We start from the raw sequence: 13,379 nt of genomic DNA, 5'->3' as shown, positions 1-13,379 counted from the left end.
GGTAAAAAAACCCCCTGTAACAGATTTCCCAAGACGTAATTTTGAGTAGTATGGCCTCAGTTTTGGAAAAAATATTTCATACCATAGATAATGAAGGTTTCAGACCCCTCCATGATCTGGGCTCCAAATGTTGCTGTGATAAATAGGGCAAAGGGAAGGAGGAGAATTTTCAGGAGGTTTAACAAAGAAATAATGTCATAAAATGAATGTGATGAATTTGGGAAAGTAAACATAGGTCATGGAAAGGATTTATTGGCAAGGCTGTGAAGATTCAGATAGATAACTTCAGGGCATATATGAAATTATAAATCGCAAGTGTCATGGAAGACCTACACTTGTTCTTTTTGATCTTGAACTTTGCCATTGCAGAAATGAAAGAGCAAGCCTCAGTATTTCTGCTGATTTCATACGATTTAACTTAAATAACTATAACATGTTTTCCTTATCTTCATAGCTCCCTTTCCCAAGTGAAAAACTATAAAATGCTGAAATTTTTATTTGGCCACTAATGAGAAAGTAGAAATTCTAACTGAAAAAAATGGAAAAGAAGATTAATAAATCCTTGTCCTGTTATAGGGAAAACAATACATGGAACTACCTGTCATCTGATTTGTAAGTATAGAACAATACTAAGATTTCATTTATGTCTTATCTCAGCACGAACAGTAACTTGTCACAGAAGAAGGTCCCTGGGGGAGTCAAAAGGATGGGACAAAAGCTAAAAGGGAGTTACTTTGCACCAGGGACTTAAAACCTGCCCTTATTAAACACACATTTTTTTAGCACTATGCACAGGAGACCAGAAGCACCAAACCAACTAGCAACAAACTCTATAAACCTTTCTCACCTCCTCCTCCCATCTGTAGATTTTTCATTGCCCAGGTATACAAGGGCATGTCTGCTGACCCGAACTAGCCAAAGCGATATTCCACACCATAGAATGTCATGCTCAGAATAGAAACTGGAGGGAATTAGTTCGGAGCTGCCAATCACTGCTCAAGGACAGGCTGGGCATTGGTCAGCAGGTAGTGATCACTTGTTTTTCTCAGGTTTCATTCCTCTCTCTTCTTGTTGCCTGTTTTGTTACAATTATATTACTACTTGTGGTAGAAGTAGCATTTTCATTTGATCTCAATGATTAAACTGTTCTTTTCTCAACCCATGGGTTTACGTTTTTCTCCAATTCTTTTTTCCTTCCCACCATGGGGGCATGGCAGAATGTGTGTGAGCAAGGAGCTGCATAGTCTTTAGTTGCCACCAGGCTTAAATTGTTCCATCAATGACACTTCTAATGATTTGATACGGATCAAGGTAAAGTTCCATGTATTTGACTGCAAAATAAGAAAATTAAATATCAAAGGCATGTTAAAATACCTGGTGTTAATTTTTCTTTTCTCTAGTGCAGCAGTGCAGTTAAAACTAAAGGAGAATGATATATCAGATTTAATCAGATTTGAGGTCTGAGAACTTTTTGTGGGATCTCCATTATGCCCTCTAGGATTCTTGTTTTGCAGAGCAACAGCAGTGAGAACACAGGATGTGACTTATTAGATGCATAATTTCCATTTAAAATTAAAATGGTGTCAGTACTGACTAAGTTGTTCCTGGAATTTATATACATTTCCCAAAACAACTGACAATAACTTCAGCCCTGTTATGCTTCTATGATCTTTCCTTCATTAAAATGTGTAAATAAATTATGTGGTAAATTATCTCATGTCTAACTCTTGTCTTGTTAGTAATCTAGAGGGAGATGAAGTTCTTAGACCAGGGCAGGAAAGACAGAAAAGACAAGATGATTAACTTATCTTCAATTTCATTAACAACACGATTTTTAAAAATAGATGTTTATTCTTTAAAACATGTTTTTCTAATTGCAGAGGAGTGATCCTTTTATGACAGTAATCTTTTACTTTGAAGTGGTAAAGAAAATACCCTCTAATAGAGATTCCCACAATCTGAAATTAATCCTGAAGGAGTTCACCAGAGCCAGTACAGAAAGCAAAGGATGGGGATTTTCACCTGATTATTTGTATTCTAAACAAAAATAAACCCACTCCATTGCTCACTCTTATAATAAAAAATGTAATTATTATTTATTCATTTCTCATGCAAATGATTATTGCTGCCAATAGGCAAATAAAATGAAGCACTCTGTCCCAAAGAGTTTATAATTCATGTTTGCATACAATGTATGGGAGAGGGATAAGTAAAATGGAAGAATAAAGGCTACAGAAAAAGGTCCCTGCAGGCTATTTGGTTTATTCTGCATATGTCAAGGTAAAATGACAAACATGCATCTGTGTTTGTATGTTGTATGAAGCATACATAGCATGAAATCCTAGTTATGGTCTGACTAAAGCTGTGAGAAGATGCACTCTGTGTTTGTGGACAAAGGACTCACAGTCAGAGGGGAGAAGCCATGAAAGAGTGGCAATAAAAGCCAGTGTAATAAAAGCATAAAGTAGATGGGGAGGAGGAAGGGGAGTAGATGGGAACAGGAATGCATCCCAGGAGCTGGTATCACGGAACAGGGAAGCCTCATTCCTGCCATGCAATTTAGCTGGAGGAAGATCTGCGGGCTGCTCCAGCAGACGTGAATTCCCCAATGATGGTCCTCTTCCTGCTGTTGTGGGGCATGGTCTCAAATTCCTCAGGCTTCTCAAGAGCCCAGAGCTGTCTAATGTTGACAGTGCAACAAACTGGTGATGCTGAGCTCAGATGTGCCAACGTGCTTTACAGAAAAGGATCTCTGGAAGCAAGTGTTAATGGTTCTTTCAGACAGAAAGAATAAGTATGTTCTATATCTATCAATAAAATGCCAATTAAATAATGTAATAATGGTCAAGTCACACACAGAGTACTCAGCACAATCTTCTTTGATGACCAAAAAATGAACAAAAAATATTCCTTCTGTCAAACCAAATGAAAAAGTGAAAATTAAATACCAGAATCTTTCTTCTATAGCTGCACAGGCTTGTTTCTTTAATGAAGAATCCCCCTTTGCTTTCTTATGAAAGAGAGCTCATGAGAGCCAGGAAGCCAAACTTCATTTCAGAAAAATACTCCTGATCAGTAAAAAAGGATGATTATGCACACAAACTCTGGGGAGGAAAAAAAAAAAAAAAAAGGAAAAAAAAGAAAGAAAAAAGACAAGAACAACAAAAAACCTTCCAGGCCATGTTGCCTACAAGAGCAGACATCTGCCTTTGATTTGAAAATGACCAAGTAGTGCCAGTTGGCATTTTAGGTTGGCAAAATGTGCACAAGTAGGGCACAGGCTCAGAGTGGTTATTAGCCCATTAAAAACGTAATGAAAAATCTGTGCACATGGGTGGCTTAAAGATGTTTAAACATGATGATTAAATGTAAAATGACTGTAGTTTAAGAGTCTGTCTAGGTGGACATATTTAGTCTTGTAAAAATTCCAGAGCAACCAGGCTTCTTCCTTTACTGTAGTTTTAGCTGGTTGGGACTGGACAACTGGGGGAAGTTTGAACAGGAAACATGGGATTGCACAGGCAACCCAGGATTGTACAGACAACTGAGCATCAGACCAGGGGAATGGAGTAAATATCTCCCTGTACCCAGCAGGGAGATAAGAAATAACTACTTCTTCTATTGGGCCAGGAAGGAGGCCTAGAAGCCCTTGCCTGCCTATGATAATATCACAGCTTCCAACAGGGTCTGAAGAAGCAGATTTGTAGCTGCTCACCAGGGGCAGAGGGAAGGGACAGGCTTCTCTCCTGGATGTCGTGCTTCCCTGCCATGCTGAGGTGAGCATCTTAGAGGAACTGTGTGTTTGTGACCTTTACTGCCCATCAATCTCTTTGAATACTGGCGGTTAGGGAGAAGGGTCTTGAAAGAAGAAAGGGGACTGGTTGACATCTAGCTGAAAGGCTGGATAAGGAAAATGGCAATGGTTGCCTCTCACTTAGGAATCTAGCAATGACAGCATCTGACCAGGACACACTGTTCTCCAGCTTCCCATAACCCCAAACTGGAAGGTGTCCCAGAGGGCCAAGGCAGCTTCTTTTCTATATTTTTTGTGCAGCCATGGGATTGTACTTAAGAGATGGGAGGAAGGTGCAGAAGTGAAATATTCTAGTGTCTTCAGTTTCCATCACCCCCTGTTACATGTTTTTCCCTCTGTGTTCCTTTTAGACATTTCAGCTTGCTTTCATGGTTCACAGGGAATGCACAGCAACACCTTCCCCATGGGAATGCTGCTGTTCTGTTCTGTCTCCTTCCTGCTTTGCTGAGAGCACCAACCTGGCCCCCAAAGGGATCTCCAGCAGCAGATCCACCAGGAATGACCTTCCTTGCACACCTGGACAGAGGCACCTTCTTCTCCTGACTGTGTGATGCAATGCAGAGCAGAAACACAGAGCAGAAATACAGAGCAGAAACACATCCTTGCCCCACAGAATAGATCCTAGAAGGCAAAGGGCTCTCTGCAGTTTGCAACCACCCAGAACTGCAGTCTCTCGCTGGTCAGCCAGAGACTTCTGCATCACATGAAATACCATAGCAACATCTCTATGAGGTATGGGAGCAATTTACTTCCTTCTCTAGCTTATTCTCTTGAATAATGCTAAATTAATTTGTTTTACTGATTTTGATGGCAACAAATGCAGAAAACAGTACAACGGCACTTTATAGTTAGACTGCAGTCTTGTGCTTTTCTCCAAGTGCTGCAGCCTGTTTCTAAGATGCTGAATAATTTCTGCTTTCAGAGGCCTGGAATTATTTTTCATTACACAAATCAAAATAGTTTTCTATTTCAGCCTTTCTTCTGTCTAAGTTTTTTCAATTTTATGCAAGGTTCTTATGAAGTAATTTATAAAGCTTCTTAGTTTGAACCAGCCCTGCAAAAGCATTTTGGATACTGGATATATTAAAGCGTATTAAAACGTAAAACAGTATTAGAAGTGCCCATCAAAGAGCAGGTAGAGATGCTGAGATGTTGTGCATGGTGTTGATTTCACTGAAAACTGTGAAGTTGCTGATTTATGTAAAATTAGTAGGGCAACTGAAATGGAAAACTGAATTTACATAGAAAAGTCATAGTTATGGAATCAAGTGATTGCTGTAAACACCTGAAGAATGAAAGAACATTCCCAGATCATGTCAGGTATAGCAAATGTTAATTCAGAGTGATTGCTAAAGAATATTTCACTCCTATAAGTACATTTGAAACACGGGTTATTTTAAAAGATTTTTTTTAATAATATATAATTTCTTTTTTCTGTTTTTTAAAACTCAGACTTTAAAACATATTTGTCTTCAAGTCTTTTTGTTTTTTCCTTATTCATTCTTTACTCTCTTTGAAGGGAATAGGATTTGAACTTTGATTATGCTTGTGGATCCTTCCAGCTCAGGATATGCTATGATTCTTCAAGAATGCAAAATTCAAAGTCTGAAACATGTAAAAGCAGGAAAAATCACAAGAAGGGTAATTTGAAAAAAACATTTAAAAAAGGACACATACAAAATCCCCACTTTCTTTCACTGAACTAAGCATGGAGAAAAAAATCACTTTTTGGATGGAAAAAAATGAAATGATTTAAAAAAGAATGAAGGGATTTAAAAATTTTTTTTTACAATTTTTAAGAAGACTATTTTTTGCCTTTTTTTTTTTCTTTTTGCCTGTTTAAATAGAATAAGAAGCACTTTTTTTTTAAACTAGTTTCATTACCTTGTGCTGTAATGGTAAGCCCTGGCACAGCCAACTAATCAGAGCTCTATTCAGTCAGGTGATGCATTCATTGGGACAAACTTGCTTAATTTTTAAATCTGACAGTAAAATAAGTTGAGTTTTTTTTAGATTGGACAGAAAGGGCATAAGAAGGACAAAACATGATTCTTTTGACAGACTCCTTGTAAGCAGTTCAAGGGAGATCCTTTCACTGGCAAATCTAATCATTTAACATCAATCCAATTTAGGTTCTGTTGAATATTAAGAGCAAGCAGTCACTTGGAGGCAAAGAAATTACTTCATATTAAACATTTACATTTAAAAACAAGAAGTACATTATTGTCCATCCCGTTTATTTCTAAAAATTCATTCATGTGACATTGCATCTGTTTGCTTGAAATGGGAGATTATGGTTTTAAGTGACATTGTGACACTTGCAAATGGGTGATGGCTCTGTCACCATTACTGACCTTATCTAAAAAAAAAAAAAAAACAACAAAACAAAAAAAAAAACCAAAAAACCTCAAACTTCTCTGTAATGAGTTTGCATCTTATTTTACAAAAGTTTAAGGAATCTATTGGCCGTAAAGGATGCGTGGTTCTTAGCCAAGTCTGTCTGAATAGACTGTTGGCATTGGCATTTTCTGGACATTCTGTCTACTGGCTGGAATTGAATTGAATTTTAGTTCTAATCATTATTCAGTTAATTAAAGAGGAAGTTGTTGTTGGGTTTTTTCCCCTTCTAAGGTCTCTGCAGAAATGAAATCTGCTGTTGTGCATAGATCATCATAAGGTATATTCCTTACTTTGTATTCTTGACCTCTACCCCCTCCTACCCTCTTCTGAGGATTAGCATAAAATTTCATTGATGTGTTGGCTTTCTGCTAATCTTTTCCAGAGGGACAACCCTCCTGAATTAAACTTTTGAAAATACAAGCAGAATTGGTTTCATTTCAGGGATTAATGACAATTCTAAAAAGACCAATAATAAATTCTTCTAGGTTGCTTAACTGCACCAGAGTGTATCTGCACCACTGACTCACTTCATGCTACCACTTTCTGCTGAATAATTTTATATGAAAGTTATTTTAAATGTGACCTACAGTATCCCAAAGTACCCCAGGCTCATCTGCTTTTATATTATAAACATCCTGTTTCTTGAAGACAACATAGTTATGCAACTTTTGAACAAGGATGAAAAAAATGTTTGAGGCAAACAAGCTGCAAGTACAGCTCTTGTGTCGCTGGAGGAAACCTTACACAGAACAGGTAGACCTGATCATGCCAAATGCAAGGCACTTATTTACATGCATGTAATAAGGACTAAAATTTGGCAGTGATAGAAAATGGAAGTGCCATCTTCTCTTTCCAAATCGGCCTTTAATATGCAGTATTCTCTAAATAGAAGATATTAGCATGTTTCTAGCCTCAAGAAAATTATAAAGAGGAACTTGGGTATTCACTGCAAATTATTTCCTGACACTGCAAAGGTCTAGTATTTTTTTGGCACCAAAGTACTGCTGTGCTACCCTGTGATTTGCCTTTTCCCCTTGGTAATTCGTAGTGACAGACTTTTAAACAGAATTACATCCCCCTAAGCGGTTTCCCATTCTCTGGTAATGGGCAGGAAAGCACAAACAATAAGGAAACATGACTGGAATACAGACATGGCTGTCCTTGTTTGGCATCTACACTGAGATAGGTGTTCAGCTTTCTTTTTTTTTTTTTTTTTTTCCTTTTTTTTTTTCCTTTTTTTTTTTTTTTTTTCTTTTCCCCCCAACAATAAAAGAACCCCCTGTGCCCTCCACGCATTTTATTTCGAAGGCAAAATCAGTGTGTTTGGGAACATATATAAAGAGGGAAAAAAGTTTAGAAAAGAAACCCTGAGCAGACCACTGTTTCTCAAAGGCTGAAAGCTGCTGTTCTCACGAGCTCAGACCTTTAAGGAAGCTCAGCTCTTCCACAAACCTATTGTTGCTCTGCCAGAATGCTCTCATTGTGGACACGTATTTTATCCAGTCTCCTCATCCCTCATGTCTGTGCTATCAGTTCATAATTGAGAGGCAATATAGCAATACACCTTTTTAAAGAGCTTCAGAATAGAATGCATTGCTGCCACACATGGCTATAATAGAACAAAAAGTCTTTTTAGCATTGATCTTCTGGTGGGGAAAGAAGGAACAATTGTTTTTTATGCAAAGACTAGTTAACACATAGCCTGGAATGTGCCATAGTTATCTTCCTCCTTTTCTATAGGGACTATAACTGCATATTTTTATGTCATTTACATGTACAAACACTTCTCATGGCTTTGAGGAGGAGATATCTAGAACCCCCTGTGAGGCAGTCACAGACATTTACAATAAAGAACCATACGTGTTCTGTGTTGTTTTGTATGTATCTTCCCCTTCTTTTATGTACCATAAAAACATAAAATAATATCACAGTAACAGAGTATGAACTGGTATAGCTTCATCCACTTACATCTACTTCCATGATAGGATTTACTGTTATAAATTGGTAAGACAGGTTTGACTTTAGCCTTAAACCTTTTTTCCACTTCCTCATCTAGAATGAAACAGTTTTTCCATGATGCCAGCCAACTGAGACAGCAGTGAAAACTGCAAGAAGAAATTCATAATTAGCCCCTGTAGCTCTATTGCCAACAACCTTTTAATCATCAGACATCCTTTCTGAAGAAATTGGTTTTTGCCCTTGTTGAAGAAGAGAAAGGATCTGATTCTGCTCATAAAATTTATAAGACTCTATGTCACTAATTTATTTTCCTTTTTCTTACAATTTTTCCAACCTGCAGCACAAGATTCAAATGTAAGCTTGCCACACACACATCCTGTGGATTGCATTGCAATAGAGTGGAAAGGTCACCTATGGAAGAAAGGAGCAGGATGGGATCAACTGGCACTGAAGCACCTTCCATGCGGAAAAAATTAACAAAAATCTCTTAAGTGGAGCTCTGCTTTTGGTTGGAAAACATGGAAATCAGACTCCCAGGCCCCAGTCTGATCAAAGACCCTGGTGGGCCTCATGGTCAGTTTTGGGCCTTGGTCCTCCAAAGCTGAACCCAGGCCTCTGAATAAGTAAGTCTCTGTTATGGTCAAAATTTTGTCCCTTACAACAGGAACTAAAATAGAGAGATTGTTTGAGTCAGGAGCTGTCTAATAGTTTGCATAATGAAACTTTGAGCCTCATTTTCCTGGTACCTTATTCAGCTCTGCATTGAGATGTTTCTATCACAGATATGCAGCCCAGAAGACTGTCATAAATGTTAAATGCTGTTACCCTTTATGTAAAAAGGCTGAAAAAGACACACTGCTAGATTTCTGTGGTGGTTGAAGTGCAAGGCTAATCTGTTTCTTTTAAATCCTGGACATTAGTGTCTAACTTAGACTACAGGTTAGGCAGGACAGACCTCCTGTCATATGATTAACACAAAGTTTAAGAGCCATGGACTATCATTCGACTGGTTTTGGCATACTTTTCTCCTCCTTGCTCCAGACTTACTGGCAAATTGAAGATGACTGGACCCCAAGCCATGTTTATCCTGACCCAGAGAACTCCTCTCCTCCCCTCCCGTTCTGCTCTGAGCCTGCCTGCCTGCCTGCCTCCTTGGCAGGAACACCCAGAGGGAGATTCATCCAGCCTAAAAGCTGGGTGTCTGACCTGGACCTCAGAAGGCTTCAGTCTGCCACAAAGAAATAGGTGTTTTTAAAAGTGAATTGTGTGCCACTTTTCTCCTCTTATTATAGAGCTTGCAGCCTATTTAACTCCTCAGAGAAAAGCTTCTTTCCCAGGTTCAGGGGTTTCAACCTAAGCCAAACGAGAAGAAAACTTGCTTGCTTAAGAGCAGAATGTGGGCAGAGACATAATTAAAGCTGGCTGAAGAACTTTTAAGCTATTTTGGAGAAGCAATGTGGTAGCAAATTGGAGGAGAGAATCTCAGGATTACCATTTTGAACTAGAATTAAAATTTGAGAAAAAGACCCAACTAACCCACCACTGAGCTGTAGTTTGTTTCACCATTTTTAGTTAAATATCTGTTAGTAACTGAAGCTTCACTTTTTCTTTCAGTTTCAGAAGCCCAGATCGAGAGAATGTTTGCTTCAGTTCTCTGCTTCAGATTTTATGCTAAGATCAGAGCAGTAATTTAAAAGTGCATCAAGCAAACAGAACATGTGAAAATTTACTTCCAAAACAAACAGGACATCAGGAATAATTAGAGTTTCTCACTCTTTTGCAATAAAACAGTGATAAGCAAAAGGTGTTGCTCTCTAGGCAGCAATGCCTGAAACGGCCTTTCAAGACAAACAGAAGGTTTCTATTTGTTTACTCTATTTTCTTCAAAGTGCTTAGCTGGGATTATATTATCTTTTCTTCTTCAGCTGCCTTCTCCACAGTCTGGTTTACCTCTGGCAATTTACTTTTTCCTTCATAGATTGCATCATTCACTTTTCTTTATCTCACTCTTTCTTAGAAATTGCTGTCCAACCTCTTGTTTTGTTCCTTAGCCAGCATACTTATTTTTTACTTCTGTCTTTTCCTATTTTTGCTATCTTTTCCCACTTTCCTATTCCAATTTGCCTTCAGTTACCTAACACAGCCAGTCAAGATCTCCCTCTGGGGAACTGCAAAGACTCCTCTCAGTCTCCACTGAGTCTGTAGTGAGCAGTGGCCTTATTGGAGTTCAGGAGCTAGTTTCACTAAGACCCTGGAATTTAGAAGCAAGATTGGTGAGAGGAACTAATATTTCTTGTCATACAGACTTTTTGAAGTTTAATCCCTTCATTCTACTATTTTTCACTTGTATCCTCTGGCTTTCTCTGGATTTTTTTTTTCTCTAGAAGTTCCTATATTCCTTTTAAAGCAGCAAAACCCCTCTCAAACTTGGATTGGTTTGAACACCTCACATCTGAACATAATACCTTCTTTCTTTGAAGCATTTATGTTTCAGAGCTCCACCTCTGGCCCTGCAGCAGTACTGGGACACCACAGGAGAGCAAAGTCTCTGAACTCTGCTACAGTTCCCACACTGGAAAAGTAACTTGGATGCAGTCAGAGCATCTCCTGGTCTTTCTGCATTCACATATAATTCAGAAACATAAGTGAAGCCTTTAAGTAAAAATGTTGCTCTATATTTCCTTCTTTCAAATGCCATCTATTTTGCCTACTGTTAGGAATGACCCAAACTCCCATGTATTAGTCCTTTCTTGAGCTGCTAATCTCTACCTTTATGCCCATAGACATGGGGTTTTCTCCCCACTTACACTCATAGCAAAAGTTTAAAAGTCAACGGCTGTACCAAAAAATTATAATCTCATCTGAACTCATATGATCTATGCTGACACACAACCATCACTCACTACCCCCATCCTTGCACACCTGCAGAAGATGAGCAAGAACACCAGGAGCACTGTGCCAGCCCCGGTTTTCCAGAGTCCCTGCTGGCAGCACAGTGTGTTCAGCGCTATCTGCACCTCATCAGTTGTATCTGAGAACATAATACCAAGATAATAATCTACTTAGGAAGTATGGGAGGGGAAAAAGCATTTTTTTATACAAAATTAGCCAACAAAACTTCTCAGAACTGTATTACTGAAGTCAGCAGGAAAGCTGAAGGAGTTTAATCACAGGATGTTTCTCAGTTTCTTGAAATAGAGAGCACCAGGCTTTCACAACATCACATAGGGCTTCTGGGGACCTTCTAGTCCCAAAAGAATCACCCATGATGTGGTCAAAATATGTGAAATATGTCAAAACCTGTGTTATGTAGACATGGATTTAAAGCACTCAAAACCAGGATGTGAATTCAAGAGCAGCTAAACCCAAATTTTAACCAGACCCTACTCCCCACCCCCATTCCCCTCTCCTCCTGCCCTGAGAAGGCTAATTCAGACACAACTTAACTGTTTATAGGTTGTTTACAGGTATGAGGACTGAAGAATCACTGCAAAGACTAGACACTGTGGTCGAGAGCACCACTGTAAGGTGCTAAAGACCAAGTTCCCTTGGAAAGAGAGGAATCTCCAAAGTAAAAGTAGGGGATTCTTCTGTTCCCTCTTTTGGATGCTGAGCTACAGCACAAGCCTCTAATGTGGCTTAAAGCCAGAGTCTTCATTGCTTTCTGAACTACATTTTTAATAGGAGGCTTGTTAATTTCTCCTTTCTGTTGCAATTCTAGACAGCGCAGGATATCTTTGCTAGTGGAAGGCTTGCCCAGGGCTGTCATTCCTAAAAATCCTTCAGAAGTAACCAGCATTCACCAGAATGCAAACTGCACTCCAGAAAGAGTGCTGCTAAATATGTCAGAGAACTGAGATTTGCAGGAAGCCATCCATGTCATCAAGCTCAGGTCCACTGCAGTGTATTTAGCCACTTCTGCTCTAATGGGACTCCAGGTTTAAAAATATTAAAATTTCTTTAATTCCCCTTACCATGTTAAAAGTATTCCTGGGACAGAAATCCAGATCATAGGAAAATTTCTACTGCTGTTAAGCCTTATTTATCCATCACTGAATTATTGGTCTTGGTGCCACCATCCCCGTCTTTTAGTTTAAATGGACCTTTCCCCATGGTGTTTACAGATGAGATCCAGAGTTTCTCTACAGAGAAACAGGCACTGGGCTGTTTCAAAGAGACACTCGTGTGCAGCTGGGATGTGTTTAGGCACCTGCCATCTGAGTCTCACCTGACACAGATGCTGTTTGTAATTAGCCCTACTCTTTTGGAGGAAAGTGGGAGAGAGAACACACACAGGAAGATGGTAATGGCCACCCCTTGCAACAGTTTGGCGTTTATTTTAATTTCAAATTTTTTTGCCAGGGATGTTTCTCTTGGGTTTGGCTGCTCATTGTGTCTCCTGCAGTTCCTTTTCACGCTCTGAGGAGGGAGGATTTTGGTGCCCTGGGCAGGCAGATACCCTTCAGCCCACTACTAGCCACTGCCCTGTGCTGCTTTCCTGCTGATGGCAAAATGTCTCAGATCTGGCAGCTCTAGAACTATGCTTCAGTGAAAATAAACCAAACAACCAACCAATTAAAACCTCTTAAATGAGACAGGGATGAACATCATAATATCAAAATATCCCACCTAAAATATTCCTGCTCAGAACTTGTCTAAATTTAGGAGCAATGTAACTCATTACAAACCTCACCTGGGATTTGCTCAAGTCCCCAGAAACCTGCTAATGTGCATGAAAGGACCTTCTCCATCTTGACAGTTGATGCTCCTTTATGAACTCTTTTACCCAGGAATAAGACACATCCGCGCTTAAATATTCTACAGTCTTAACTATATTCTGAGCTCTCCTGAGTTTCTCTTGTAAGGTTTGAATCCCCACAATAGGCACTGGGACTGTTTTGTTCATAAATTACCAAGCTCACCACCTCTTCAATGCTAGGGGAGTGAATTCCCCCTCTTTCCTTGCTCTTCCAATTAATCTCCCTCTTTCCAGGAGCACAGCACAAACAACAAAGGATTTGCTGCTCCGGGCAGGTGGGCTTCTCTTTCACAGCCAGTGCTAAAGTTCTGCCAGGCTTCAAATACAGGAGAAAAGCAAAGCAGTCCGTCTGAAGCTCTGCAGCCTTCTGAACACGCACTCACCTGCAGTAGGGAGATGCCAGCCCTGCTGCTTCTTGTTGTCTGGAGCATCATCTCAGCCCACATT

Source organism: Chamaea fasciata, unplaced genomic scaffold (assembly GCF_029207755.1).
Source record: "Chamaea fasciata isolate MVZ Bird 193981 ecotype frontalis unplaced genomic scaffold, bChaFas1.0.hap1 SCAF_2, whole genome shotgun sequence".
Classification (NCBI taxonomy): domain Eukaryota; kingdom Metazoa; phylum Chordata; class Aves; order Passeriformes; family Sylviidae; genus Chamaea; species Chamaea fasciata.
Note: the sequence above shows the minus strand (reverse complement) of the source record.